The sequence below is a fragment of the Ceratotherium simum genome, chromosome 34, assembly GCF_057802395.1.
Source record: "Ceratotherium simum simum isolate JZ-2026a chromosome 34, ASM5780239v1, whole genome shotgun sequence".
NCBI classification, from domain to species: Eukaryota; Metazoa; Chordata; class Mammalia; order Perissodactyla; family Rhinocerotidae; genus Ceratotherium; species Ceratotherium simum.
Window position 1 is genome coordinate 28,966,989 of NC_141933.1, and position 27,526 is coordinate 28,994,514.

Here is a 27,526-nt window from a genome sequence, read left to right on the forward strand (position 1 = left end):
CAAAGAAATAAAAAATATATTAGAAGAGATATCAATGAAGTAGTAGATAAACAATTGAGAAAAATCAATGAAACTCAAAGTTTGTTATTTGAAAAATTCAAAAAACACAAATTATCAAAAACAAAAAGGAAAACTTGGGACACCATTAGTGACCCTAGAGAAATAAAAATAGATTATAAAAGATTATTATGAATAACTTTATGCCAACAAATTATACAACTGAGATGAAACAAAAATTCTTAGAAAGAAAGAAATTATCAAAACTGACTTAGGAAGAAATAGAAAATCTGAATATACTTATAAAATATAAAGAAAATATTCCCACAAAGAAAAGTTCAGGCCTGGGTGAATTCTGTCAAACAAAGAAGAGAATTATTAGAAATTCTTTACAAATTCTTTTTAAAAAATGTAAGAGGAAGGATCACTTACCAACCCATTTTCCAAGGCTAGTATTATTCTGTTACTCAATCCAAACAAAGACAACCCAAGAAAAGAGAACTACAGACAAACATACCCTTTCAACGTCCATGCAAAATCCTTGACAAAATATTAGTAAACTAAATAAATTATTATACACCATAATTGTCTTAGTTCAGACTGCTATAACAAGATACCACAGAGAAGGTGGCTTAAACAACAGAAAGTTTTTACTCACAGTTCTGGAGGCTGGGAAGTCCAAAATCAAGGTGTTGGTTGATTCGGTTCCTCATGAGAGCCCTTTTCCTGGCTTGCAGATTGCATTCTTCTCATTGTATCCTAACATGGTGGAAAGCAGAGAGAGAAGCAAGCTCTCTCATCTCTTCTCATAAGGGCACTAATCTCATCATGAGGGTTCTACCCCTATGACCTAATTACCTCCCAAAGTCCCCATCTCCTAATACTGTCACATTGAGGGTTAGGACTTCAACATATGAATTTGGGAAGGGACACAAACGTGTTGTCTATAACAACGACCAAGTGATATTTATCTCAGGAATGCAAGGTTGATTTAACATATGAAAATAAAATAAAGGAATACCCCACACAATAATAGAATAAAATACAAAACCACATGATAATCACATTAAACATAGTAAAAACACTGGAAAAATTGAACACATCCATGATTTAAAAAAAAAAAAAATGAAGGCATATCCATATACTATAAATAATAGGAAATTTCTTCTTCAACCTGATGAAGGACCTCTGTGAAATACCTACACCTAACATAACCCTTAGTGGTGAAAATGAATGCTTTCCTCCAAAGATGAGGAACAAGTCAAGTATGTTCATTTTTGTCACATCTATTCAACCTTATAACGGAGGTTCTTGCCATGGCTATCTAACAAGAAAAAGAAAAATTATTTTATTTGCAGATAACATAATCTATATAGCAAATCCTATGGAATCCACTAAAATACTATTAGAACTAATTAATGAGTTCATCAAGATTTCCAGATACAATATGTTAAAATCAACTGTATTTCTATATAGTAGCAGTGAACAATACAAAAATGAAATTAAAAAAATAAGTCCATTTACAATAGCATCAAAAAATAAAATACCTAGTAATACATCCAATATTCAAAGAAGTGCATAACTTATACACTTAAAACTATAAAACTTTGAAAAAGAAATTTAAGAAGATCTAAATAAATGGAAAGGAAAACATGTTAATGAATCAAGTATTCTCATGAACCTAAATATAAGAATTAAACTATAACACTTCTAGAAAATAAGAAGAGAAAATCATTGTGTCCTGGAGTTTGGCAAAAAATTCTCAGACTTCAAACATGATACACAAAAGAATTAATTGGTAAACTAGACTTCATCAAAATTAAAAAATTTTGTGCTTCAAAAAATACCATTATGACAATGAAAAGTCAAGCCACAGACTGGGAGAAAATATTTGAAAATCATATATCTAATAAAGGACTTGTATGCAGAAAATATAAATCTTACAACTTAATAAGAAGACAAACAACCTAATTTAAAAATCAGCAAAAGATTTGATTAGACATTTGACCAAAGAAGATATATGAATGGCTAAGGAGCACTTGAAAATATGCTCACATTACTAAACATCAGGAAAACACTGAAGTCACAAAGAGATAAAACTGCACAACCATTAGAATGTCTATAATCAAAAAGTCAGACAACATTAAGTGTTAAGAGAGACTACTGAAAAACTGAAACCATTATGCATTGCTAGTGGGAAGATAAAAATGGTACAGCCACTTTGGAAAACGGTTCTTAAAAAATATAAACATTTATTTACCATATAACCCAGCAATTTCACTTCTAGGAATCTACCCAAGAAAAATGAAAAGATAGGTCCACATAAAAACATGTGTCTGAATGTTCATAGCATCATTATTCCTAAAAGCCCAAAACTGGAAACAACCCAAATGTCTATCAACTGACAAATGGATAAACAAAATGTGGTACACCCACACAATGAAATATTATTCAGCCATAAAAAGGAATAAACTACGAATACATGCTACAACTTAGATGACCTCAAAACCAGCAGGCTACATGACAGAAGGCAAATGTAAAAAACTACAATGTATGATTTTATTTATACGAATTTTCTTAAAAAGGTAGATTTATAGAGAATGAAAGAAAATCAGTGGTTTCCCAGGGTTGAGTTTTAGAGTAGGGATTAACCTTGGGGGATGATGGGACGTTCTAAATACGTATTAGGATGAAGGTTGTACAACTCTAAATTTATGTAAATTGTAAATTTATTTTTTGAAGTTAGTTGGCAGAAACCATTGTTAAATTTTGTGCATTTACACTTACAAATTGATCATTAATTGAAATCATTCACTAAGGAAATAAATTCCTCATCCTAAAAAGAATAAATAAATAAAACCTAATTTGTCCTTGTTCTCACAGTGGAATGTTGGGGGTAGGAAGGGTATGTGACACTCTTTTTCCTCCTCCATCTACAGGCTTACTGTCTGCAATTCCTACACTCTTTCCTTCTCCAGTTTTGGGACTAAAGCTTTTATTCAAAGGTGGTGCGGGGAATCCATTTTTGCCAGTGAGCAACAAAGTAACCAATGCAACAGAAAAGTTTCATTTTATTACAACTATGTCTGACATTTGAGGCCATTTTTCTATTGTTGTCCTATTGTCATGGTCTACTTTGTAGATGAGGTTAAATAAAAGGCAATACAATGTTGTGGGCAAAAACTCAAGGAATGGAGATAGCCAAGTCCAGGTTTAATCATTTTTAATTCTATCATATCCTAGTGCAGGGACATTGAGAAAGTTACTTGATGTCTTTCATCCACAGATTGCTCCTCTAGAAATGAGGGTGATAATATCTGTCTTCCTCATACAGTTGTTTTGAGGATTAAATGAGATGTTATATATATAAAGAACTTATCATAGTTTTTCACACTTCACAATAGATCTGAAATATGACCACTTTTCACCTCTTCCCGTGTAATCTTTCTAGTCCACAGGTGCATCATTTTCTTCTATGCAACTAAAATAGCTGTTAAACTAGTTTCTCTGCTTCTGCCGTTTTCCTCCTATGAACTATTGTTCACAGAGCAGAAGAGATTTCTAAATGGTAAATCCGATTATGCCCCTCTCTTGCTCTCAAATCCTTCAGTGGTCTCCTACAAATCCCCATATGATCTGGGTCCCCACTATCTCTCTGGCCTCATCCCTATCAATATCTCCCTTGATCACCGAGTCACCCTGACCTTACAATTCCTCCAACTCAGAAAATACATTGCATCTTAAAGTATTTGCCCCTCCTGTTTACTTTTCTGAAATATTCTTTCCCCAGATAGTCAAATACCTTATTCCCTTATCACTCAAGACAAATGAGACCTTCTCAAGGACACTTTTCCGGAGTCCTCTAACATAGCAAACTCTGTCACTCTATATCCCTTTAACTTACTTTAATCCTACTACTGAATAATATATAGTAATTTTCCTATCTACTTATAATTTTTGTCCCCCCTAGAATATAAGCAACATGAAAAAAGGCCTTTTGTATCTTTATTGTACTGTTGTTTCCCTAGGATTTACAACAGTGCCAAGCACACAGTAGGCTCTCAACAAATATCTGCCTAATAAATGAATGAATAATAAAGTTACTGCTCAATATATTTAAATACCATCATAATTGAATAAGACCTTGGGTGATTTGATTCAGCATTAGCTAATACACACAGCATTGCAATCAATTTCCTAATCACAATCAAGTGACTATTAAAATCCTCACATCTCGAAATGGTCATTTAAAAATCAAAACAAAACGAAAACAAAAAACACTTTCCATTCTAATTGGATAACATATTCACAGCGCATACAAGCAATTCTATGAAAATTAAATGAAAAGAAATTCAGTATTTTTCTATATTAATTCACTATTGATTTACTACTATCTATTTCTGTTTCAGTATTAAACTTTGGATAAGTTATCTCCCTTAGGGAGTCTCCTGGATGTATTAAGAGCTCTACACACAGTACTACTCTCATAAGACAACAGGAATTTATCCCTACAAACCATTAATCATGGCTCTCTGGAAATGCTTTACAGACCCAGTCCTCCCATAGCTATTTATCTCCTTCCTTATAAATTGCCTCATTACACAGTTTAACTGTTTGCAACCTGAATTTTCTATTATATTTCATATTTACTTTGTAACTACAGTAAAACTCATAAAACACTAAGTATGACCCAAAAAGTTAATCTAAAAATGCTATGGGAGCATGAAACAAGCCCCTGGTTGGTAGAGATCCTACTTTTGGCTACAGGATTTAAATCCTTCTAAGATTTAGTTGACTTCTGGAGCCATTTAGCAATGGTTGATAACTCAAACATCCATAGTGATAATGCTAGGTTCTATGGTTAGATAGAATCTCCTGGAAACTTGCTGTTTTTTATTGGTCCCATCCTAGGAGAATTCTTTAGGAGAATCGAGAGCCATTAGGACCCACGATGACTTCTGTGCTCCCCTAGATTGGGTTACTTTTTTATATGCACCTAGCCTTGCCATCCAATCCTCTCTCTCCCCACTCTCCTCCACCACTCCTTAAGAAACTTGTTTAACGAGGAGGATGAGAGACAATGGCCAACTGAACTATGACTGAATTTATATTATAATAGGGTTCTGCTTAAATCTTTTTAATCTAATCAAACTTTTTTGGAGGTGGGATTAGAGTTTATGCAGAATTTAAATAAATTAACTCTGCCTATATATTTCATTTTACCTCCCATTAGCAAGTGCATCGTCAACAAATTGAGACAGACAGCAATAAAAATAAAACTCACAAAAGTGTAAAAATGCAGCTAGTAGTGGTCTTTGGAGGCCCCTGGTCACCACCTCGGTCCCGGTCTGGGTCTGGCCTCCACTCCTTTTCCAGCGGCTTCTAGCCTGGGGGCCCGGCAGGCTGTCCCCACTTGGCCACCTTCAGGAACATGTCCTCATCAGGCTCGTCGTCCCGCACCTGGCGGAAATCCTCCTCCTCCTCCTCGCCGGTCCCTCCTGCCTCGGGGGAGCCCCAGGGTCCTCGGCATCACTGTCCCTGTTGGGCTCTGCCCATGCCCTCTTCATGCCCACCAGGCTCTTCTTCTTGTGGGCCTCTCACTGCTCCCGCCTGTGCTGGGCCGTCTGGCCCTGGGGGTCCTGCCTGGGGGCCTTGAGCTGCAGTTTCTCCTCCTTGGCTGCCAAGGTGGCCTGCAGCTCCTCCAATGTCTTGTGCACGAAACTGCGGGGCAGCACATTCCCCTCCCCAACATCCTCCTGGATCTTGATGAGCGGCAGGTGATCCCAGGCCGGGTCTCGGAGCCCACCGCGCTCTGCGGGACCCGCGTGTTGCAGCGCCCCGCCACGGCCTAGGGCAGCTCGGTCAAGCTGTGCTCGCCGTGGGGCTCCGCCTCGCTCTCTGGAGCCCCTCGCCCGTGGCCAGCAGCTCGCCGACACCACGCGGGCGGCTCATGTCGGGGAAGTTCTCCTGGAGAAGCTTCTTCATCCCATGACTTGCGCCCCAAGGAATGACTTCGATGCCATAACGGCGGGAATCCAGCTCCTGGGAGTTCAAGGTTGTAGTTGATGACACGGCAGCACTTAAGGGTGTTCAGGTTCACCTGTGCACGCTGATGCAGGGGCACAGGTTCCGGGACACGGTGGCCATGAACTTCACATGCATGCCGCGGGGGCTGAAGCTGCCGAGCACCAGGAGGGAAGGGTGGGCAGACTACTGCTCCAGCACGCGGTTCCGACGCAGCGAGGAGACCACGGCGTGCACCAGCGCGTACCTGTTGATCCAGGTCAAGGTGGGCCTCCCGGGAGGGGCATCACCTTAAAGAAGATATTGGTCTCCGGCTTGCTCAAGACCTGTAAATGTGTGACCTCCAGGGGCCCAGCCACTGCCACACAATTCTTCAAAGAGTTTTTCTTCTTCTGTGCACACAGCGGTGGTGGTGAGCGTCTCCAAAACCTGCCTCAAGCCAGGCCGAGGGGCCAGATTCTGCGCCCACACGGCCCAGTGAACGGAAGGAGTGCGGCTGCGCGGCGTGGGCCTGGAGGGCTCAGAGCTGCTCGTGGGCGCATGCGCGCGCTCCTGGTGCCGGGATTTCCCGGCCTGCCCCGCGGCGGCGTTCCCGCCCCGAGGCCCAGTCTGCCGGCCGCTTCCGGCGCCTGCAAGAGTCGCCGGTGACCGACTGTGTTATATACACATATGGATTTGAAATCTGAGAAAACGGATTTCTGTGTCCTGACTGCGGTACAAGATGGGGGTAAGTTGGTGAGGACAGGTAAGAGTAAAATAAAGTTCTTCTTAAACAGACATTGGTGAACTCCCTTCTCCTGCCAGATGCTCAGAGCCAATGCTTTCCACCTGATCACCTTTGCGTGTTGTTTAGGATCTACCCAGCGCCATCCCTCGCCTCGCTGCGGACAGCTGATGGCACGTTCCTGTATGTGAAAAAGCATTTTCTTTGCATTTTCACTCCCTCTCCAAACCCTGTCCTGTGGCAGTTTATTCCACGCAGGATTTCTCTGTGTGTGTGTGGGGGGGGGGTCCCATCACGCCTCCAGGTGTTCTCTTGGACAGTTTTAAATGGCTCTTTCTGGCTCAGACTGGCTCTTTCTCCACGTCGCACACATCTGGTGCTGGTGAAACGTTTCCACCTCCTTGTCCCTGGCATCACTGTAAGTGTATCTGTGGCTCAGTGTAGATTTGGATCAATAGCTTTCTCTCCTGTCCCCACCCCATCGGCTCAGGCTGATAGCAACAGCCTCTTGCCTTTATATTCCACAGTGAGGGTCCGCTGTGTTGCTCCCCTGCAGTTGTAGGAAACACATACCAGGCACTTCAAGGGGTCCATAGAAGCCCTTCTTGTTAGAACTGACGTTGGCAGCAGGCACTCTTATCCCTCTGCTTTGGGGTGGGAGAGACAGCGCACGTGTAACTCTCTCCGAGGAAAGAGCCCTCACATATCCTCTCTCAGCTCTCTCTTTCAGTGCTTTTATATGTCCTTGGGGGCTTTCCAGCATCCTGAACTTGTTTTCAAATATTTCCTTTGCTAACTTCATATTGCTTTGGCATAAGACTTTGGAATTTTATGTTCGGTTTGGTTTGGTCTTGGTTTAAAATTGACCTGCTCTTATATTCACATCAGTGAAATATTTAGGTCTAGGATTTAAAGCTGGGTCAACCTGACTCCAGAGCTCTGCTCTGTAAGATGTCCCCAAACACAAATCCATTGTCTGCCACCCGTCTCCATTGACATCATCTTGCCTCTTTGACCTCTAAATGCTCTAAGAAAGTGGTGTTCTTGTCACACTCTTGGAAAGCTTTAATTTGATTTCTTTTTAGTTTGATTGAGAATCTATTCCAGCTCTTACATACTAACTTTAAAAGAACCCACTAACATTTTCTCGCTTCTCTTTCCTTTCATGTTGTTTATCCAGGAAGTTTCTTTGTGGAAACATCTATGTGGCAACTGATCTTCCCACACAACTTCTTGGAATATGACAACAGTTTTTGTTTTCTCTGATAGACCTTGTATAATCAGCAACTATGTTAATATCAGAAATGTTCCCCTGAGAATTCTGTATATCCTATTTTTTCAATAAATAGATTTGGCTGCTGAGTAACATAATTTCTTCTGTTTTCCCTCTGAAGCATATTTAATCACAAACTAGGAGGTTAGATAGGCCTGTATTTGCAGACTGTTTCATAATTCTGAGGATTCCAATTTTATTTGGTTATATTTTTTAAAAGAAAAAGAATGGTAGTCTAGTGTGTGCAAGAAATTTTAACTGGGAGTCAGAACACTAATAATACCTGCCCAGACACCCACATAAGATTGTTGATAAATGTATGTAATAGCACTTCATAAAACTTAGAGGGATTTTAATACTATTACCCATGCCCACTCTTTGTTTCATAACGCACAGAAAAGCACTGGTTACATTCATCATGAAAATGTACATACTCCAAAAATATATAGTTGAAACAACACTTTATTATTAAAAGTTCTATATTTATCAGTGTTGAAGTTTCCTTTTATGAAGTTAGTAAGTACCTTGGAGGGGAACATTGCTCTTATTCTGATTCACTAAATTATTTGTAAATTACTGAATACTTTGAACACATTCTTCAGTACATTTGTATTATATCAGAAACATGGTGGGTTTTGAGAAAGCAAAAGATGCAGACATCATCTTTGTATTTTACCTTTAATTGTGTTTGCCAATTTTATTTATCTTGCATTTCCCCATATTTCACTTGCAGCATTTTATTCAAATAATATACAATGAGATCAAGCCACAAGAACTCCAAATGCTCAGTCTATGATTGCCAGCCAGTGAATGGGTTCTCTTTCAATTTCATTTAATTAACAGTTCCTGAATTTTAGTATAATGAAAGGAGCCTGAAATACAAAAATTGTTCCCCTTTTACATAAAACACTCCTGCACACACATTTCACTAAAACCTGCATCTCTAAATCATTCCTTTGATAATTATTGAATAAAACACAATTTCCAGTTACACAAAAGAGAAATCACGTAACATAAGTGCAGGTTAAGTCAATAATGGAGACAATTAAAAATGGGCACAGATGGACATAGCCTTGGGGGAGGCAGAGTGGTCATTTCTTACAGTGAAGAAATTAAAGGGGAATAGGAAAACATTAATAAAAAGAAAAGCTAAGTAACCTAAAAATAGATAAATATGTAACCTAAGACAATTTAAAAGTTAAATATTTTTCCTGCAATCTCATCTTATTATTCAAATTTTTAAAAAGTTAATTCTGTATCCTCTGAATGCATGAACACCATAATCTTTATCAAAAGTTATACTGGTAAAATGATAGTCAGGGGACACTTAGCACCAACCTTAAACTATACAATATGTATTTGACATGAACGATGTTGGCTTTGTATGTATGTTCATTTCAACCATAATATCATGGCAGAAAAGTTTGTTGTATGATCTACAGGTCTTTTAGAAAGCAGTTAAAGAAGTTATTATCCATAGTACCTATTGCTATCCTCATATGAACCTATTGCTATCCTCATATATATACTATATATGATGGATATACATACATACATACACTATTTTTGTTTTGGTTTTTACTCCCATTTTCCCTTTTTGACTGTAAACTTTAAGGACCAAGAAATTAAGTTATCAATCTATACATACTGGGTGATATATAGTTAGAAAAAGAGAGAGATAGAGGTATCTTACTTTTTAACTCAAAAAATGTTTTAAGATGTATCCATGTTGCCAGTTATATACCTAATTGATTGCATTTTGCTACTATAAGGTATTCTATAGTATGTGTCCAATATGTGCATCTAAAATATATATAAAAAGTATATAAACAGAGAGAGATCAACATATATAGAGAAATATCAATATGTGTGTGTGTGTATCATATGTTCACACAGAGAGAGTCAGGAGGATGAGGAGCATAGAAAAACTAACAAAATAAAACAAAAGACACTTTGAGGTTTGAGAGTGCAAATTTAAAAAATAGAGGATGAATTAAAATATTGTCTTCATCTTAGATGAATAGATACTTATGGCTTGGTATAAAACTTAAAAAGTGTTGTAACTAAAACAACTTCAAGGGAAACAAAATTATTATGCCCTAAAACCTGTTTTTGGAACAAAAAGTGGCTCCTAAGTTCACAAAGATCTGATGTTGTATGTAGATGCAATGAAAGAGTTAGAATAAAATTGTTTCATAAATTATGAGAATGAAGATCACAGATTCTCCTACATTTTTCTATTATCATATAGTTGTAATTTTCACACTTCAGCTTTTAAGTAAACTGAATTCTATTTTTGTAAGTAGTATAAGACGTTAAGGTAATTTCTCTAACATCATTTTGAAGGAGCCATTTTTACACCACCGTATGTGTAATATACTTTATACAGATAATATGATATATACCATATATCCTTCTATATACACTATATGTGTATTATGTGTCTATAAAATGAAAAAAGCAAACTAAATTTATATACAATTATATAATGTTGGTTGGGTTAAATTAATTTAAGCTTTCTTTCACTTGAATCTGAAACAGCCTTGAACAACAGAGGTGTTATGAAATATTTCTGAGATGATACTATAATAAAATATATTTTGTCTGCCATTGCTTCACCAGATTCAATTAGAAAAAACAAACTGAGAAAATAATTAAAAGTCTACAGAATAGTTTTAGACTTTGTATGTTTGGTGGTTACCGAAGGGGAAAGGAGTGGGGGAGGGCGAAAGGGGTGAAGGGGCACATGTGTATGGTGAGAGGTAGAAACTAGACTTTTGGTGGTGAACATGATGCAGTCTATACAGAAGTCAAAATATAATAACATAGACCTGAAATTATATAATGTTATAAACCAATGTGACTTCAATAAAAAAAAAAAAAAGAAACCTCATAGAAGGACTTAACTGTTGGCATTTCTATTTTACAGATAAGAAAAGTGAGGCTCATTTGTGCTAAGTAACTTTCTCTGAAATTTCACTTAGTGAGGAGCGTACCTAAGACTTGTATTCAGCTCCATCAGTCTACTCTTAAACTCAGGCTTCATCCACTAAATCAAGGGTGAGCAGACTTTTTCTCTCAAGGGCCGGATATCAATATTTTAAGCTTTACAGCCCATATTGTCCCTGTTGCAACTACTCAATTCTCATTACGGGGCAAAAGAAGCCATGGGCCACATGTAAACAAGTAAGCATGGCTGTATTCCAATAAAACATTGTTTATGGACCTAACTTTAATTTCATAAAACTTCCAAGTCATGAATATTCTCCCTTCAATTTCTTTCAACTATTTGAAATATAATAAATATTCTTTGCTTACATGCTGTACAAAACAGTGGCAGGCTGCATTTGGCTCATGGGCTGTAATGTTCCACCCCTGCGTTAAACTGGGTTAAACTTAGGCAGTCAGAAAGGGGCGGAAGTTTGTATTTCCGTGGGGATATGCTGCTATGAGATCATTTTACCTAAGAATGTAGACAAAGTGATTTTATGGCATCAAAAAGAGATACCCAGCAGACAGACAGAAATGCCAAACCAGAGTTCAAGGTAAGAGTTAGTGATGGTGAAAGTTCATTTGAGAGCCATTCGCGTGAGGTTATAGCTCACGCTGAAATAGTAGTTGAAAATGTGGCTTTGCAGACAGTCAGAACTATGCAGTGGAAGGGGAGAAAGAGGCAAAGGAAAGTGACGTGTGTATGCAGGTAACAGTGAGAGGATAGAATCAAGAGGAACAAATGTATGGGAGCTAGGGAAGGAGATAGTTTCATGAAAGAGGAGCTAATAACAAGTTCAAGAGGACAAGGAAAAATCCATGGCTCCATTTAGCAACTAAGTAGTTCAACAATGACTTCTGAAAGAAAAGTCCCTATAGAAAGGTTAGTGGGAGTAGATCTTCTACTTCTAGCAGTAGAAGATCCGACTTGCCGTTAGAAGTAAACTTTTTGAAAGGAGACACCATATTTAAGCTAAAAATTTAATGCTTAATAAATGCTTATTTTACTGAAACCTTTATATTTCATAGGTAAGCATTGACAACAATAAATAACTGAAAGCAAGACAATGGTGTTTACATACAGACTTGCAATCTCTGCAGGTTTAGAAACTGCTAAGGTTCAGTTGTCATATTGTGGGACTTCCATGAGCTTCACCTTATTCATTAAGATTTTTCTCATGTAATTGCAACTTTTATTTCGATGTGTTTTAATATATGGGGCATATCTATAATTTGGAGCTTGTGATGAATCTGCCACTCTTCTAACTTTAAAGGACCGGCTGATTAAAATTCTGGCCCTTAGGTCTCTATGCATAGGAGATGAAGTTGGATAAAAAGTAGCTCCCAGGGGCCGGCCCCATGGCTTAGCGGTTAAGTGCGCACACTCCGATGCTGGCGGCCAGGGTTCGGATCCCGGGTGCGCACCAATGCACCGCTTCTCGGGCCATGCTGAGGCTGTGACCCGCATACAGCAGCTAGAAGGATGTGCAAGGTGTGCAACTATGACATACGGCTACCTGCTGGGGCTTTGGGGGAATAATAAATTAAAAAAAAAAAATGTTAAAAAAAAAAAAAAGTAGCTCCCAGGTTGATATTTTCAGGGAAAGAAGTTAGAATCAAAACATGGAATGTGGAAATATACCCCCTCCAGAGTATAGGAAGTTTTTCAACAGGAAATATAATCTATGCATGTAGGGGGAAATTGTTTCTGATTTAGGGTCACAAAGGGAAACATAAGGCAAATATTGAGAAAACATTAACTTAAGGAATAATTACAGAGGTGTGGGGAGGATTAAGAGAACACAGATGGCATGGTTAGCAAAAGCAAGAAACTGCTTTTACACTGAGAACTGAAGGCACAAGTGGACAAAATAGTTTCCAGAATTCAGTGAGACCTGAGTCTATGGAGAAGTGTCAGGGTCCAGGAGCTCCAGTCATGGAGAGACAGTTACTGCTAGAGATTCAGCCTTCTAGAAAAAGTGTTTCAATCTAACAAGATTTAACAGTTCTTAGGCATTTACCAAAATGACTATAGACAAGATTTTGCCTGTAAAACATTGGCTGATGTTGCATTTTCAGATATCTGAACATATTGTAACCTAATGGTTTACTTCATTTGACTTAGAGTACATTTGAACATAATTTGATAAATACGTAGTTTGCTATTTTCTGAATTAAAATACATCCTGGATTTGTTTTTTCACAAAATACTAATTTCTCCTTCTACAATCTTCAACCAAAATTCACTGCCACCTATATCACATATTTATAACAAAATTTTAACATCTTAATTGAATCAATTTAAAAATATCGACACCAACATTTTTGACATATTGTTTGGAAAGAACACCAAAACTGTATTCTATTAAACTTGTTTTATTCTTTTATATTGTTTCCATTTATCTACCTTGGATAAGATTAAGTCATTGAGCCACTAAGTGCCTATCTGTATGTGTATAGTATCTTCCTAGGCGCCATGGAGGACTAATTAGAAAACAACATTCCTGTCATTTGATGCCTACAATCAGTCTGTAGGAAATAAAGTCCTCTACAAGCAAATATATTGGAATATAGAAGAAAGATCACTTCAGGAAGGATGTGATATCCAAGCTCAGCATTTAAGAATAGGCTATGCAGAGTGACAGGATATTTTCCGATTACAGGAAGCAGAGAGGATGCCTCCCTCTAACTGTGATAAGTGAAAATAAGCAGGCCCTGGGTACAACCAACACCACTGTAAATGGAAATAAATCAGCAATGATGCAGGCCTCGGGATGGATTGCTCTCTGGGGAAATACCATTCTATCTACCAGATTCTATAAAAACGGGCAAAGTGACAATATCAAACTTTTAATAATGCTGAGTAAGCACTTTGCCCTAATATGCTGTGACTACAGAATTTATAGCAAATCATAAAACACACTATGTGATCATCTCCCCAATAAATCCCTTCTAAACCTTTTGAACTCGACACACTTTATCCGGTTTGAAACAATGTGTTTTATTCTCCTAAAATCTTGAGAAAACAAGAAGAGAATTTACTCTGAAAACGAAGATGCAAGTTCTTATAAAGAGCTTCAAACTTAGGTGTCACTAGTCAATTCTTAAATTATTAAAAGGACTGATATTTGAAAAAATAAATAGAAAGAAGAAATAGAAGTTAAAAAGATATACATTGCACATCACTAATCATCAGGGAAATGCAAATCAAAACAGCACTAAGATATCACCTCATGCCCATTAGAATGGCTATAATCACCAAGACAAAAGACAAAAAACAACAAATGTTGGAGAGGATGTGGAAAACAGGAACCCTCATACACAGCTGGTGGGAATGCAAACTGGTGCAGCCATAGAGGCCATAGAGGAAAACGGTATGGAGATTGCTCAAAAAATTAAAAATAGAAATACCCTATGATCCAGCTATCCCACCACTGGGAATCTATCCAACAAACCTGAAATCAACAATCCATAGAGGCTTATGCATCCCTGTGTTCATTGCAGCATTATTCACTATAGCCAAGAAGTGGAAGGAACCCAGGTGTCCTTCAGCTGATGATTGGATCAAGAAGATGTGGTATATATATACAATGGAATACTACTCAGCAGTAAAAAAAAGACAAAATTGTCCCTTTTGCAACAATATGGATGGGCATGGAGGGTATTATGGTAAGTGAAATAAGCCAGAAAGAGAAAGAAAAACACTGTATGATCTCACTCATATGTGGAATATAAACCAACACATGGACAGAGAAAACTGGACTGTGGTTACCAGGGGCAGTGGGGGTAGGGGATGGGCACAAGGGGTGAAGGGAGACATATATGGTGATGGACAAACAAAAATGTACAACCCAAAATTTCACAATGTTAAAAACTATTAAAACATCAATTAAAAAAAAAACCCCCAAAAAAGATGTACATTGCAAACCTGGTTAAATGATGCTTATTCCTTAACAGTCAGCTAACTGACTTTCATACCAATATGTAGGTAAAAGTTTTAAAAGATATTTGTAGTTAGAAATGTCTGTTCAGTATTTATTAGCTCTTGTTGGTATTATTTTATTTTGTATTTATTGTTCTGACTTCATCAGTGTTTGTTTGGCAACAATGTGGACCTACCTACCTATCATAGGAAAATTCTGAACATCCATTCTTGTCCAAGAGCTCCCCATGTGTTTCACTGAAGCCTCTGTTGAAGATGTCTCATGAGCCGACTTATTTTGTTGCCCAGACCTGCTTCTCACCCCAGAGGAACTGTTGTTCTCAAGGGCACTCACCAATAAACCTTGTGGGTACAAATATCAGTGTGTCAGAGTCCATATCACAGAGAACCCAATCTAAGACGGATGTCCATTTTCTCCAAGTTATCTCTAGATTCAGTGTAATCCTGACAGAATCTAAATAGATTTTTTATGAAACGGATAAGTTGATTCTAAAAATGTGTATGAAAATGCATAGGATCTAGAACAGTCAATTTTGCAGAAAAAAAGTTGAAGAAATCAAGTTATACTACTGATTTCAAGGTTTACTCCATAGCCACAGTAATCAAAATATGGTGGAATTGGTGTAAGGGTAGACACATAGATCAATTGAATGGAATTGAGAGACTGGAAATAGAACCATACATAAGGTGAATTGATTTTTGACCAAAGCAGTTCAGAGGAAAGGGAAGTCTTTCCAACAAGGAGAGTCTGGACCCTAGAGGCTAGATTTGTAGAAACATGAAGTACAGATTCCCCAAACAGATCATTGGGAGTGATGACAAGTGGGGTACTACTACTTCAATACTTTGGTTACTGAACCTATGCATTCTACTTATTTAGGAAAGAACACTTTATAAAACCGTTTAATTAGGGTATATACCACATCCTGGTTGGATGGAGCACCACTCTTGTAGCATAATATCTAAAGTGGGAACTCGGCTGTGCCTTTAAAAGACCATTCCATCACTCTGTCAATGTGGCTCTATACTTCTGTGGAGTGTCGTAAGTAATAAAGCCAATGGATCCCATGGTCATGTGCCCACTGCCTCACCATATTGGCTCTTATGAAGGCCAGCCTCCAAGATGGTACACATTGATTTTTATTTCCATGTATTCATTCTCTTGTGTAGAAGACTACACAAGAAAGAAGACTTTCACAATGAACGGAGCTAACCTCTATAACCAACAGGATATTGTAGAAATAACAGTATGTGACTTCCAGAGCTATTTCATATAACATGCTTCTTCTGCCTTGCTCCCTACTAGATCATTCGCTTGTGGGAAAGCGTTTGTCAAGTTCTAAAGAAGCTCAAACAGTCTTATACAGGACCCATGTCACAAGGAATCGGGACCCCTACAAAGGACCAGCACTTCCTTGCCAGGTATGTGAGTGAGATATCCTGGAAATGGATCTCCAGATGCAGTCAATCCTTCAGATAACTGAAGCCCCAGCTGACATGTTGAGTATATTAGCTGGCGTAACTCTCCAGCTAAGCCACTCCCAGACTCCTGATCCAAAGTAGGTCCATTAGTCTAATGTAATTTTATGTGTAATCTTGTACGTAAATCAAACTGTAAATCCTCAGTAAATGGTAGTAGGTAAAACCCTGTAAGGAGAAAAGAGAAACCCAATCCCATAATATGTGTTGATTCCAATCACTGTTTTTCTGAAGCAATCAAACGACCACCTTTAAAGGATGGTGCCATATTGAGAACTCAGCTTAGATTTCTGTTGATGGCAGTTGGACATTTGACAGCAGCAATAGCTAACCTAGCCTTGGAGCCCATGCTCTTGGGCCTATGTATAGCATCCATTCCTGCTGTCATGGCTACTCCTTTCATGTAGCCCTTGTGCCAGGACTGAGGTGACCGATGAAAGAAACTAGGTGATGTGAGCTGGCCAGGTCATGTTGCTTACTTGTGAAGTTAGTCCCTACTCTGCAGGCAGGTGAAAGGTACCCCTTTACTTTGGAGATGTCCTAGCATGCCCCATACTACTGAGCCCATAGAAAAATTCACTGATGTAGTAAATACTTGAATCTTCGTAGAGTTTATCTTCTGTCCTAAGGATTGTACATGTTTTACCAAGACCTCTAGCACACTTGCCACTTTTTCCTCATTTAGTGCATTTAGTGTGATTGACCTGATATATTTATATGGTAGACAAATGTGATGTTCATAGAAATATACAGACAGACTAGATAACTTTGGACTATATTTTGATTCATGGCCCAGCATATACTCCATCCTGGTGTTTATTGTATGTACACTTGAAAAGAGCACTCATTTAACATTTGTTAGGCTCAATGTATAAATAACTTGTAATCGAGTTATGTGATTGCACGTTCAATTCTTCTGTATCACTATATATCACCATATCTTCTCTATTAATATCACTATTAATATTTTTGTTAGGTTCTCCATTCATTACTAAAAACAGGTGTTAAAATCTGCAGCTATAAATATGCATTTGTCTATTTTCCTGTCTAGTTCTGTCTGTGTTTTCTTAATGTATCTTGTAGTTATTAGATTCATAGACATTTAGATTTACATATCTTCCTGAAAAATTCAGTATTTTATGATTCTGAAAGGTTCCTATTTATCTTTTGTTAAACTCTTTAAGTCAACTTTATCTGATATTAATATAACCATACCAAATTTATTATGCTTAGTGTTTTCTCAGTATGTAGTTCCATCCTTTTACATTCAACCTAGTTGTACCTTTGTATATAAAGTGCTGAATCTTGAGACCACAAAATAGGTGTCTTGCTTTTTTATCCAGTCTGACCATTTCTGCATTTTAATTAGAATGTTTAGTCCATTTACATTTTATGTTATTTATATAGTTTGTTTTAATTCAGCTATATGCAGTATGTTCTATAGTAGTACTATCTGGTTTTGGTTTTCTGTTTCTCCTTTCCTGATTTCTTTTTTTTTTTTTTTTGTGAGGAAGATCAGCCCTGAGCTAACATCCATGCTAATCCTCCTCTTTTTGCTGAGGAAGACCGGCTCTGAGCTAACATCCATTGCCAATCCTCCTCCTTTTTCTCCCCAAAGCCCCAGTAGATAGTTGTATGTCATAGTTGCACATCCTTCTAGTTGCTGTATGTGGGACGCGGCCTCAGTATGGCCGGAGAGGCGGTGCATCTGTGCGCGCCCAGGATCTGAACCCAGGCCGCCAGCAGCGTAGCGCGTGCACTTAACCAATAAGCCACAGGGCCGGACCTCCTGATTTCTTTTATTGTTGTTGTTAGTGCCATTGAGTCAATCCTGACTCCTAGTGATGCTGTGTACAGCAGAGCAGAACCCTGCCCAATCTTTTTGCACCACCCTCTCACCTTCTAGCACTATCTCAGACAATGTTCCAGTGCTATTCATAGGAGTTTTCATGGCCATTTTTTGTTTTCGAAATGAGTGGCCAGGTCCTTCTTCCTAGTCTGTCTTAGTCTGGAAGCTCCCCTGAAGCCTGTCCACCATGGGTGAGCCTGCTATAATTGGAATACCATTGGCATAGCTTTCAGCACCACAGCAACACACAGACACCATGATCTGAAAACCAACAGACAGGTGATGTGGTTCCCTCACCGGGGAAACAAAGTCGGGCCATGGTGGTGAGAGCAGTGAATCTCAACCACTAGACCACTAGGGCTGGCTCCTGACCTCTCTGGAGTTAATTAAATAGGTTTTATTATTTGATCTTCTTTATAGACTTTTTAGCTGTATTTCTTTTTGTTTTGTTTTGTTTTGTTGTTTTTGTTTTTGTTTTTTTGAGGATAATTAGCCCCGAGCTAACATCTGTTGCCAATCCTCCTCTTTTTTGCTGAGGAAGACTGGCCCTGGGCTAACATCCGTGCCCATCCTCCTTTACTTTATATGGGATGCTGCCACAGCATTGCTTTGATAAGCGGTGCGTAGGTCTGAGCCCAGGATGCAAACCTGCGAATTCCAGGCCGCTGAAGCGGAGCGTGGGAACTTAACTGCTATGCCACCAGGGCAGCCCCTGTATTTCTTTGTATTATTTTTCAGTAGTTTTCCTAGGGATGATGATATACATCTTAACTTACAAAGTTTGCCTAGATTCAATATTGTACAATTGCAACTAAAATGTTAGAATAGTGAAATTCCATTTATCCCCTATCCTTGGTGTTATTGTTTTCAAATATTTTACATCTGCTTATGAAATAAATACTACAATATAATGTTATACTTTGCTTTAAATACTTGTCTTTAGAAAAATGAAAAGAAAAAATGCATTTTATATTTGTCCACATATTTACCATTTCCTGTGTTCTTCATTCCTTCTGGAAGATCTGTTTCTATCTCCTGTCATTTCTCTTCAATCTCAAAACTTCCTCATTTCATGAAATGCAGGTGTGCTAGTGACAGTTTTTCTCAGCTGTCATTTATGAAATATGTTTCTCAGCTAAAATATGTCATTATCTTTCTCCTATTTGTAGGAGTTTTTTCATTGCTTATAGAATTTTAGGTTGACGGTTGGTTTACATTCAGCCTTTTAAAGATGTTGGTCCATTTTCTTCTGCCTCCCTTGTTTCCAGTGAAAAGTCAGCAATCCTTCATAATATTGTTCTTCTAATCTAATGTTTCTTTTCTTCTTCCTGCTTTTAAGATTTTTCTCTTTATTTTCAGTTTTCAGCAGCTTAAGTATGGTGTGCTATGGCATGATTTTCTTTGTATTTATCCTTCTTGGGATTAGAAATCAACAAGGCTTGGTAAGTTGATGTTCAGCTATTATATTTTCAAATATTTTCATTGACCATTCCCTCTCTCCTCTTCTCTGGGACTTAAACTACACTAGGTTACATTTTTTGAGATTAACTACAGGTCAGTGAGTTAATGTTTGGTTTTTTTGGTTTGTTCGTTTTTCCAACATTTTTCCCAGTATTCTTCAGATTGAATAATTTCTATTGAATCTGTCTCAAGTTTAATGTCGCTTTCTTTTCCTGACTCTGGTTCTAATAAGTCCATCCTGTAATTTTTTTTCAAATATTGTATTTTTCAATTCTAGAATTTCTATTGGATTCTTTATATAGCTTCTATTACTATTCTGAAATTTGCCATCTGTTCACTCTTTATGACCAATAACTTTTCCTTTAAGTTTTTAAACATATTAATAATAACTGCTTTAAAGTCTTTAAATGCTAATTTACATACCTTTTTTTGTATGTTTATAACCTTTTTTTTAAACTGGCAATAGGTTACATTTTCCTACTTTGTCGGTTATACGCTAATTTTTAAAAATTTTATGTTTCACATTGTGCCATATATTGAAGGGAGCATAACTTATGCTGCCTTTTTAAAAGTATTTTGACTCTTTTGGTGGGCAGTTAAATTGCTGGCAGGTCTTGTTGGTCCTGCCAGGCTTGTATATATTCTTTATTAGGGCAGATCTATTGCTGTTTAGAACTTGGCATTATAGAAGTTCCTTACTGTGCGAAGGGATCCTCAATACTAAGGTGTGACCTTTCTAGGACCCACATTGTATGCCCAAGGTGCTCAGTGGGGTCTTTCCATTATGTTTGGGCCCAAATGGTAATGTCTCTCAGAACTACACAATTTCATGTGTGGGAGACCAAAATTGGCCACCCTGAAATATGTCTCTTTACCTTAATTATTTTCTCTGACGGACGTTTGATCTCCCCCAAAGTGCCTAAAGAATTTAACATAGAAGACCTGTTCCAGGAAGGAGCCACTATCATATGATGGCTGTAATCTAATGTAAAATAGATGTTACAATAGGAAAGGCACCAAGCCCCTCTTATCAAAAATTCTGTCTCTCCCCGGCCACATTCTCTAGGTGGCCCTGAAAAGATTTGCCAGACAAACATTTACATGTATAAGGGAAATCTCCATTTGTGAAGGTATCTCCCTCTCTGTACTGGGAAGAGTGGGGGTGACCTCATCTCTAGAAACTTATCAGTGTGGAAGGTGAGGCCTTAAATCTGCATAATAACCTTACTCTTGTTTACTATGCTTTTCTCGTAATCTCCCATAACTGACTCTCCCCACTTCCAACATCCTCCTTTGTCTTTATCTAAATCTATTTAAGGTGAAAAATCACTACCATGTCTTGAGAAACTCAGTTTCCCTGATTTCTCCCATGTATACATGTTATTAAACTTGGTATTATTTTCTGCTACTGACCTGTCCTTTAGTTATTTGGCCAGCCATAAGAACCTTAAGGGAAAGGGCAGAGGGGGATTTTCCCTCTTCCCCAACACCTGTATCCCAGCACTGCACAGCTTCTGCTTTCAGCCTCACAGCAGGGGAGCTCTGCTGGGCCTCAGAGAATCTCACCTTTGCACATACGCACGTATGGCCCATCTCTTGGCCAGCGATCCACAATGAATGACCACATAGACTTCTGAAGTATTCCCTCTGTACAGCAATCTTTTTCAACATATGTCATGCAGATTCTAGCTGCTTAAGCAATCCACAACTCTAATTTTTTATCCTCAGCTTAAGAAAACAGGGTTGCTTAGCCTTCACCTCCCTGTTCTGTGGCAGGAAGATATTACTAGTTGATCCTCCACTTTTAAAAATTAACATATCCTTCAAGGCTTATTTTAAATGCTACAAAACTTTTCCTGATCCTACTACCAAGGATCACCAACAGTTATCTAGATATTCTCTTCATACAAATCTCAATAACCTTTAGTTAGTACCTGGTCTTGAGTAAAATGTGTTCTTGCTTAGTATTCCTTGTTTAGAGCAAGTTCCTCGAGGGCAGGTATATTTGTGATGGTGAAATGGAGTGAGCATGGGATTCACTTTTAGGAGCTCATGAGATTTAGTGTTAGAAATGCTCTACCCTTTTCTAGTTCTAACTTAGGTACTTTTAGAAATTTATCTAACCTCTCTGAATATCAAATCTCAAACTTATAAAAGGTATCAAAGACCAACTACCACTTCTATATATCAAGTTGTCATCAGTGCCACTCATAAAGTGAGATAATATACATGAGTGAAACTTTAACCAATAAAGGGTCTATAAAAGTATCAAAGTACTGTGGGTGGGTCAGCATCATCTTCATGATCATGCTAATGCCTCATAAGGTAAAATTTTATGTGTTTTTTTAATGGTGGTGATAAAATATCTCTCCTTTGAATATTTAAATGCACATAAAATTCATGACATTGAAAGATAATGATTATTACTAAAATAAATTCCATTTTGCTATTTACATTTTAAAAAATGGAATATTAAAGAATGTTGAAAACCAAAATTGTGAATAACTGGATTTCCTTGAACGAATGAAGAATCAGAGATATCAACTATTAAAAGGCCACCTTTCTATAGTCCCATTCACATACAAGAGTGATAAAGAGTAGTAAATGATATTTTTTTGGAATCTTTGTCATGAATCAGATTTTTTTTGTTGTTAATAAAACCACTTTCTGCACAACATTCTGTGCATAATAAGACTGCCCTATGGAATGTTTGTAATATTTGGGTGCTCACAGCAAGATAATTCCAGTGAAAATGGCAAACTGCACCAGGCAAGGTGAGAGAAAGGAATAAAATTTCGTCAGCAAATTTATTCATTTCTTAATGTACTAGAGAATAAGGGTACTTCTTCAATTCCTTGATGGAGGGCTTTTTAGAGGATTTGCTTCACATAGTGAATAAAACACTCTAAAAATTAATAGTAGCTCTTGTATGGCTATATTTATATATTGAGTTTTCAGCATAACAACAGAACATAGCTCCACTGGAGAAGAAAACTGGACACAATTGAATGCTATGTGGCAAAACGTTTTATAAAAGTAAATAAGGATGTCTAATGGGTTTAGTAAACACACAATGAACTTTGTAGGATACCGTCAAAAACCAATTTTGTTTTTCTACCATCAAGGCCTTCAAATATGCTGTGTGAGATCTCCATTCCCTCTCCCTGGATGTCTTTGACAGCTAGATTGCTTTCCTGATAACTTCTGGGTATTAGAAGAGTATCATTTTTCAGGATTAAAAAGTCTAGTATAATCTGAATCAAAACTAACCTCTCACACTATTCAAACGTTTCTGCCCACTCTAGTTCAAGATTGACCATATGTTTGGGAACCAGCAAATGGAAAGAAGGATTTTAGAATGGTCTCGCTCCACTCAACAGACTTAGTTTGGTAAGAGAGAGGAGAGAAAGGGATGAGTAGGAAATGAGCAAAGTCTTTTTACTGAGTTAATACCAGTTATAGTCCTCTGATGATTGCTCAGTCTGGTATCCAAATGTTGGCTCTTCATGGATGTGCATTGGAGCACTCTTGGAGACTATTCACAGGAGCCTTCACTCTGCACCATTCCGACATGAGTGATGCACTGTATGGCTGACCCCATTCAAACTCCCAGACTCTTCCCCCGTGTTACCCTCACCTCAACACCCAGAGTCCTTTCAATATGAGTCTCATCTACTGAGTCTGTAGGAGGAACACACACATACTCACAAACACTCTTGTCCCACCAAAATCTCAAAGGTCAGACCATTTGCACGGCTGCTTTCTCTACTTCCTCTGCCATCGCCAGATGTGTCAGCTAGCTTTAGTTCCTTTAGTCTTTTTCAGGCAAGGAGGAAGCATTCTTATGTGTGCCCTCAAGAATTTTCTTGCACTTAGCTCTAGTAGAAGCGGTCTTAGTAAATTCTACAGCTCGGCCATGGTGTGGGTTGCTAGTCTCCCCTGTTGTAGATGATCTTATCTCTATGAGTGTTTTTCATTTGGCCCTAATTACTTGCCCTGAGACAAGGGAAAACACAGACCTCCACTAATTGGAAGGGGAGGGAGATGCACAAAACCCGTCTCTTATGTATTCTCTTCAAGGAAGTCTCTTTGGAATACTCCTCTGTCTTACTCATATATGAGGAAGATGGATGTTTTCTATATGGTGAATTTGGTCTCCTCTTCAGTTAGCCCAACAGAGATGTTTGTAGCCCCTCTTGTTAAAATGTAAGAGCACTCTCAATAATTTACTCAATGGTGGGGGCAGTAGCCAAACCCCAGGACAACTATAAAGGTCCCACCTCTCATTCTATTACACAATAATATGCAAGTTATTTTCATTTCTAGTTTGCTAGAATCAGAGACAGATTTACCCTGAAGTTGATGCTTAAGATTCAGATCTCTTTACTTACATGGGCCCCTTCCAAGACTCTATATTTACTTGTGAATTTGTAATTTTCTGTTCTTTTTCTTAGAGGTGACCACCAAATTGTATAAGATTGAGGCCCTAAAAGCCTTGTTTTGCCTTTGTCTAGAGAAATATATTTGCAAAGTGTTGGGAGCAAAGACTAAAATGATTTAATTTGCTCAAGTGTTGTAACCAATCTCTGTTTCTCTCTTACCAACTCCTCCCTCCAAACTCCTACCCATATGTACATGTTTAACTCTTCCCAGACTTCAGAGCGTGATCTAATGTAGTAATTAATTATGGGAGTTCATTTAAACACACAATATTTTCTCTGGTACAAATTTACATAGATGTACCAACACATTAAGATCTCAGTGACTTGAGAGGTTTGGTATGGCATCCCAAACAGGAAACTATTGCCGTGAATAATTTAATGCAGAAATAAACTTAATTTGGAGGTTTTGAAGGAGGGGTTGACATGGCAGGTGTTTGACTGACATATATAATATTATAGCACTCAATAAAGTTGTTAAACTGCTGGAAAATTGATCACAATATAACAAAATGAGGAGATATGGATATTAGTTTGCTGGATTTTAAATGTCTACTATATTGACACTGAGGAAATTATGAGTGTAGCCCTGTTGCTGTCTGACCTCAGCCAGCCTTGAAGGCTCCTGCATTCCTCCACATCCTCTAACTTTGTGGGTCAGATATAGCAAAGAAGTTTAACTTTGCCAACATTTGGTAGGGACTGCCTGGGCACTGTGTTAAGATGGCATTTTTCTGCTCCAGCTACCTCTGGATTCAGTCTAAAAACATGTCTTGGTGAATTAGTGATGCTGCCATAGGTACTGCAATGAAAAGTGATGACAGTTATGTATCTGCCATTCATGTATGAGGATAAGCAGATGTGCTGCCTGGTAACCATTCTCGTCATTATATTGTCCTACCTCAGTGTATCAAGATATACCCTACCGTCTCTCTTGGCATTTTTACAAATACATTTTGTACAATTATCTGAAATAAATACAAAATTCCTGTGTTTTGTGTATCCATTTTAAACATGTGCAACACTCAGCAGCACTCATAGCAAGCAGTGATTGGAATGGAAATAACTGAATAGGGCTTTTTCTTTCCCCATTTCTAATTCTTCTGCCTGAATGAATAAAATTTAATACCACGTATTTTTTATCAACAGCAGTTCAATGCTACTGTGCAAATGTCAGTCAACGAGATTACCATACATATATGGCTGTACATCAAAATGTTTTTATGTGGTTTGCCATTATCCGACATTATGGAAATGTGAGTAATGAGTTAAGGCAAATAAACCTTCAGCCCAATGGTGGAAACGGAGGAGAATTTTTCCACAGCAAATGTGTTATAAAGAGCACGGGTGAGGAGAAAAGGCTTCTTTTAGCTGCCACGCCAGAGCTGACAGAAACCGTGGCAATCCAAGATGGCAAACGTATCACAGCCAGGCTCCTCAGATGCCACCGCCTCTTACTCTGACATCAGCCATGCACGCTTGCATAGCTGCTTCCTGGGGCAAGTCATAAGATAGACTCCTGAGACCAGAGAGAGCCTCGTGTTTTCCCTCTTCCGGTTAATGGGATTTTTCTTTGCCTTCATTTAACATTGTGTCTAAAGCACTTGAGAGGGATAAAAGAAACCAATGTATTTAAGACCTACTATGTTTCAGGCAGTGGGCTCAGTACTTTATGCGTATTAATTCATTTAATCATATCTCTACTCTCTGAATACATTTATATATATTTAAATCCACATTTTATAGATGAAGAAACCACAGATCAGAAAGCTAAGATAATTTACCTAAGGTTACCCAGAATTGGAACCTATCCTGCTTCAATTTGTTTTTCCTACTCTATTGTTCCACCTCATGATGAAAAATTGCATTTTTCCCAGTTATTTGTTGTATTTTGTTTTTATTTCCCTGAATCTCCTCAACTATCTACTTCCTACCACCTCTTAGAAGGTGAGACCATTTTCCCATGTTTTGGAAATTTAACCTACTTTAAAAATATACAAATTGAGTAATTTTCTATGATTTGGCCATATTTCACATTCAATATTTTTCTTTTTGCTTTTAAGGTAGTTAGAAATAATGATATGTAGAGATTGGTTGATCCATCTGCTCACTTAAGGCTTTATTCTTTATGTTCTAGAATGGCAGCAGAGCATCAGGGCAGTGGTCATTCTCTGTGATTTTCTGAAGAATACCAACCCTAGAAACCCCACTTACTCTTGCAGAAGTTTAACATCAATGACAGCCTTTATTATGCAAGGCATCTCCTACTCAAAGATCTTCTTTCTCTACCTGTTGCTTTCCATTTCCAAGGACTGACCTACACATGTTCTCTTAGTTCTGACCACAGCCTTTATCCTTTCAAGTCCTTCCCCATCTTCACTCCCCCACTCCAGCTCAGTGAATCACTGTGTCACATAGAGGTAATCAGATCTGTAGACTCCAGTGTGGCACCAGATCTAACTCCATTTGCAATGGAGGTTGCAAATACATTGTTTTAATAAAAATAACCTATATCTATTGAATACTTACTATGTCTCAGTCATTATTTTAAGTGCTCTGCATGAGTGGAATCATTTAATCCTCAAAACAACACTGTAATATAAGTATTAAGACCTGCATTTAATGAAGTCAGGGTTACCTATGCAAAGTACATAGCTTGCTCAAGGTCTCACGTTTTAGTAAGTAGCAGGGCTAAGATTTGAATCCAGTCATTCTGGCTATAAGCCCTGCGTGCTTAACCATTACATCATATAGTGTGCATTGCATAACAACTCCTTTATCTGAATTATCTAATAAACCATCATACTTCCTGTGAAGTAAGAACAATTACTAGCTGAGTTTCTTCTGTATTATACAGATAAAGAATCTGAGGTTCAGCTTTTGTCTAAGTTCACGGTTATTTAGTAGTAGAATGAAGATTTAGACTAGACTGTTTCACTTCTGATCTGATGCTGTCTCCTGATCATGCTAGCACCCTAGCAGTGTGCTGTGCATTCTCTTTAAAGCTCTATTCCAGAGGATGAGCAATATGTTCTCACAGGAAAGTGTTCATAACTGTTACATGATAGTAAATATTTTGAATCCACCCACATTTCCTGAGTGCTAAACAGCTTGTTTTAAAGACATGTCTTCTGAATTAAAAAAAAAAATCCCACACACACACAACAAAACAAAAACTAGATAGTGCATTGTAGTTATTTATCATTTGAAAAGAGAAAAAGAAGAAGAAAGGGACTTTTAACTTGCCAAAATACTTGGTTAAATTTTCAGGTTTTCATATTCCTCAACAGGAAAACAAAGGGAAACAGAGAACTTGGGTGGGAACGACATGGAGACAAAGAACTTT

General features: G+C 37.9%; 1 long non-coding RNA gene and 1 pseudogene across 3 annotated transcripts in view; one reads left to right on the top strand and one right to left on the bottom strand.

The window, feature by feature from the left end:
- Positions 1 to 209: 209 nt before the first annotated feature.
- Positions 210 to 6,615, bottom strand: LOC101393659 (suppressor of SWI4 1 homolog pseudogene; annotated as a pseudogene). The gene is made up of 2 exons (XR_015549782.1): positions 5,282 to 6,615; positions 210 to 756 (listed from the first exon to the last, which is right to left on the bottom strand). The product of XR_015549782.1 is annotated as a suppressor of SWI4 1 homolog pseudogene (transcript).
- Positions 6,616 to 27,526, top strand: part of LOC147912665 (uncharacterized) — a 99,199-nt gene continuing 78,288 nt past the window's right edge. The window contains exons 1-3 of one of the 2 annotated variants that reach the window (XR_015549759.1): positions 6,616 to 6,748; positions 16,259 to 16,374; positions 19,640 to 19,722. This is a non-coding gene — a long non-coding RNA (uncharacterized LOC147912665). The remainder of the gene's footprint in view (positions 6,749 to 16,258; positions 16,375 to 19,639; positions 19,723 to 27,526) is intronic. The other variant, XR_015549758.1, reaches the window with a different exon arrangement.